The following is a 4,964-nucleotide window of genomic DNA, read 5'->3' on the forward strand; positions in this document are numbered from 1 at the left end:
TGTAGTGTCTCTAGCAGTGAATTCAGAAAGAAGGTTTTCAGACTCCGTCTGAATTACATCACCAGCATTTCTGCTTCACCAGCTTGCAGGTGGTTGGTCATGGAATTTCTCAGCCTCCATAATTGTGTGAGCCAGTGCCCGCAATAAATATATAAATATGCTATTGATTCTCTTTCTCTGGAGAACCTGGACTAACACAGTCCCTTCCTCTATGTTCAAAGCCAGGTGTGGAGTATATTCAAACCTCTCTCGCTTGCCCTCCCTTTCTCACTCTCTGCTGCTTCTGCCATCACATCTCTATCTCTGACTCTGATTCTGACCCTCCTGCTTCCCTCTTATTAGGACCTGTGTGTTACATTGGAACTGCCCAGATAATCCAGGATAATCTCCCCATTCCAAGATTCTCAATCACACTTACAAGCTCTACATGCAAAATATATTTACCCCTCCTCAACATTCGAATAGTCTCAACCCTTCATACCACCATACCAGGAGATTTGGGATGGGCCATGTAACTCCCTGAAAATAGACTTTTGACCCCAATGGTTGTCATCAACTCCTGTTACTGAAAGGAATCTTGCACTGTCCTGTTCTTTCCTGGGGCCCTGGTACCTGCAGTCTTAGAATTTGCTGCCAGTTTCGACAGTGAAAAATTGCTTCAAAACAAGAGCCAATCTGTAGCTTCCAGTCACTCAGGAGTCTCACATAGATTTTGTTTTGTTATTCTTTGATGGTCACTAGAATTTAAGTTACCTTCTCGTTTCTGTAGTCTCTCTAGCATTGATTTCAGAAAGAAGCCAGCAGCCTGTGCTAGTTCACCATCTTGACAGAAACTGGAGGCCACAGGGGAAATGAGCATGAAAATGGTCCTGAAGCTAAGTGAGCAGTAACCACAGGAACAGAAACAGAGTCGAATAAGCAGAAGGAACTTCAGCTTATCCATCCAAAGGCACATCAGTAGGAGGGTGTACAAACACAAAATGAGAAAATACGGTAAACAGAAAGGCTTGAAAATAACAGAGAAGATATCTAGTATAACAGTAATAAAAATACCTCAGTAAATAAAATATTGAGACTCACAGATTGGATTTTTGAAAAAGACCCACAGCATAGTGTCTATAAAAGACTATCAAAACAAAAAGATGCCCAAAATGTTTTTTCAAAAAAAGTTGGAAAAATGTTTGGACAAATTTGAACCAAAAAAAAATTAGACTATCAATCTTAATCTATGGCAAAACAGAACTGAAAGCAAAAAATAAAGTAATAAGAAACGGTGGTAGATAGAAATCTTAAAAAAAAAAAAAAAAAAAAAGAAAGAACCAAGATATCCCCTCAGGGATGCACTCTCTGTGTAATCTCCTCCCCTTGATTGTGGGTGGGACATAGAAGTATAATGGAATGTCATTGCTGGGATTAGGTTAGGTTATACGGCAAAGGTGACACTATTTCATAGATGTAATGAAAGTCTCCAATCCGTTGCCCTGAGAAAATATAAAGGCATATTTCCCTGCATGGACCTTACCTAACCAGTGAGTCCTTAAAGGAGAATCTAGAGAAGAGTTCTACTTTCAGGATGACACAGTGGGGAACTCCATGGACCCATTCACCCAAGAAAATGCAGGAAACCCAGACTATGAAAAACAATCTTGAAAAAGAACAAAGTTGGAGGACTCATACTTTCCAGTCTCAAAACTTACTACAAAACTACAGTCATCAAAATGGTATGGTGCCAATATAAGGTTATATAGAGAGATCAATGGAATAAAATTGAGAATCCTAAAATAAACTCATATGAGCTTGGAGGAGGACCCCAAGCCTCAGACGAGTCCACAGTCTTGACTGACAACTTGATTTCAGCATTATGAGACTCTGATCACAGGACCCAGATAAGTCTGACCCACAGAAACTGAGAAACTCAAATAATAAATAGATGTTTTAATCTTCTAATGTTGTGGATATTTGTTATATAGCATAGGAAACTAATACAGGAACAAAAATAAACAAAGGAAAAAATAGGACAAGAAAATACAGTCATCAAAACATTTATATATCGTCATTGCAGTCTAACAAATATCTAGCAAAAAATAAGAGAACTGCAGAAAAAAAAGATAAGTGACCAACATTTTATTTGATAGTTCTGAAGCCAAAAATTTTTAGGTCCAGAAGACATAAAATAAGCAGAGAGGAAAAGACTTGAAGAGTACTCTAAAAATGTTTAGTATAAAATGCCACGCCCCACATTAAAAATTGTAAAATTAAGGATTTCTGATCCACAGAAGACATAAGAAGTCAATAGATAAATGACAGTGTAGACAAAGACATTGGCCATGTCTGAATTAATACGTAGAACAGAAAATCAGTCTGAAGATAAACCTCATAGCCAATAGAACATCCTGTGTTTCTCAAAATCTGTTTTGAAGGACCTGCCTTTTTTCACATTTCCAATCAATTACAGACTGTATTTTTAAAATATAGAAAATATAAAATATATTTTATATTTTAAAATATAGAACTAATTTGAGGTTACGTATGATTTAGATGGCATTTTAGATTTTTCTAGCAACGCACAGGATGTAAGCCTGGGACATGTCTGTGTAAAATATAGACCATTGCAGAGATAATGGATATCATCATTTAAAAAGCAGCAGAACTCTTCAAGTGGGGTGCTGCCAGGAGGCTGGAAGAGGAATGGGAGGAGGCCATTGAGGGTCTGTGGAGCTCAGAGTGCAGATGGGGCAAAAGATGAGTATGGCATAGCTGGAGACCAGACAAGGGGTTCTTCATGACAGATAGATTTGTTACTTTGATCTGCTGATTGCATTTCTGGGCTGACAGGAGAAAGGAAATAAATGATAGCAGATTTGTAGTGGGTGATTTTGTTTTGAAAAAAATAACATTTGGGAAACATCAGAAAAAGGAGATAAGTGGCAGTTGCAAGTGTTCCTAAGCCTTTGATTTGTTCTTTACTGAATGCCTGTGGATCTGTGTGGTTGGAAACTCAAGAGTTAGAAGGGCAGTTGGTGATATGGGTAGTGAACTCGTTTGGCCCTGAGTTCAATTTCAGAAAATCCCAGTAATTAACCACAAGAGTAGCTCAGTGCCCTAATATGAAGATGGGGAGGGGGCTGTGGTGAGGGTTAAAGGAGATGATTTCAGTGACACATATTTTACCGTGTCAGGTGTGTGGGGACATAGCCCTCCTGTCTTTCTCTTCAGACTCCCTCACTCTAATGCTGAGTTTTCAATTAAGTGCTAATTTTAGGAGGGGTCTCAGCAAATGCATTCCAAAGAGCCCTGCTGCTTCAAAACATGCCACCCGATAAGATGTAGAAAACATTCGGAGTTTGACAGAGATCTAGAATTTAGAAATATATGTCAATTTTATGTACTATAACTTTCAAATAAATTTTTACTTCCTACTTATTCAGGCCACTTAATGACTGAGCCAAATCCAAAGAGATTTCTCCAGGACACAAGACAGACTCGTGGATTCTTCTGGCTGATCTTGGATATTGACACATTACTCAAAACTCTACTAATTTGAGGTTATGATATTAACTAACAAAATTTACCAACCTTATCAAAGCTGCTTACATAGCTCATGACTACTGGACACCATCAACTCAGTGAAATCTGCAATGGGGCCATGTTTTTAATTTCTGTGAGAGCCGGAACTAAAGAATACAGGCCATGGACAAAATACTAAACTGCAGTAAACACGATTTCTAAAATATTGGAGTACCTTAAAGAACCACTTCACAGCCATGGCCCCAAGCACTGAACACCTGGGGACTTCATGTATTTCCGATTTAGGCCCAAATTTTCTGTTGCTCTAGAAATAGTGGTGATGCTTGATCCCTAAGAGAAATATAAAATGAAACCAGTGGGATTTTTTGTGGATCAAGGGAGAAAACAACTGGCATATTGTGAAAAAGAGCAGGATGCCAGGCCTTCCTTGTGAACTTGGAATTGAAGGTAAAGGTGCATCCATCAGTGAACAATGCTGACCAGAGCTCAGGGAGGGTGTGGTTGCGCTTGTCCGGAACATTAGGCCTGGGGTCCATGAACAAGGGCTCCACCCCTCCCCGCCTGAGTGCTCTCAAAGCCAAGGGCCAGCAACAGATTGGTTTTGCTAACCATGCAGACACACCTTTGGTAATATAAATATGCCCTATCAAATTGTGGAAGCATGTTGCACACAAATCCTGCACAGAAATTGGTTAAAGGACCAAAGCTGCCCCATCTTTTTGCCATGACAGATGGAGCTACCCAAAGCTGTTTCTGAAAATTCTGTCCCATAAGCCCTTATGGCAAATTCATGCAAATGAGCCAGCCAGGAAAAAGGCAGACTTCTTACCAAGAAATATTCAAATCACCCCCCAAACGAAGGATGGAGGAGTAAAGACTTCCTAGCCTTTCTGTTCGGAAAGACTCCTCCAGAAACTGTGGCACTGTCTCTTTGTTCAACGCATGTCCGCCCACCACACTATCCCCTCATCTCTCTGCCCCTCCAAGGTTGATCCCCCACCAAGACCCCAGCAGAGAGGCGTGCTCATCAGGATGGGTGTCCGTCACCACAGTGCTTCTCCCAGGGGCAGTGAGTGATGCCGACAGCTATGAAGCCCTGGCTGGGTCCCAGACGGTAACACAGGTATCAGGATCAGGTGGGGACATGCAGACTGGAGCTGCCATCTTCTGAGTTGTGATTCATGCAGCCCTCGGTGTCTGCAGAGGGCAGAGCCTCCTGTCAGCTTCAGTGACCTCCTCTGACTCCTGGGTCTGGGCCTGACCCCTCTGCTGAAGGGCCACACACTGTGAGCCTGTCCCTGAGATGGAAACAGAGGGGACACATGTGGCTAACAAAATGTTCTGCATTCTTTTGAGTAGATGGATGAGAGCATAGAGAAACTGGAGAAGGAAGGAAGGAAGGAAGGAAGGAAGGAAGGAAGGAAGGAAGGAAGGAA

Source organism: Piliocolobus tephrosceles, chromosome 20 (genome assembly GCF_002776525.5).
Source record: "Piliocolobus tephrosceles isolate RC106 chromosome 20, ASM277652v3, whole genome shotgun sequence".
Taxonomy (NCBI): Eukaryota; Metazoa; Chordata; class Mammalia; order Primates; family Cercopithecidae; genus Piliocolobus; species Piliocolobus tephrosceles.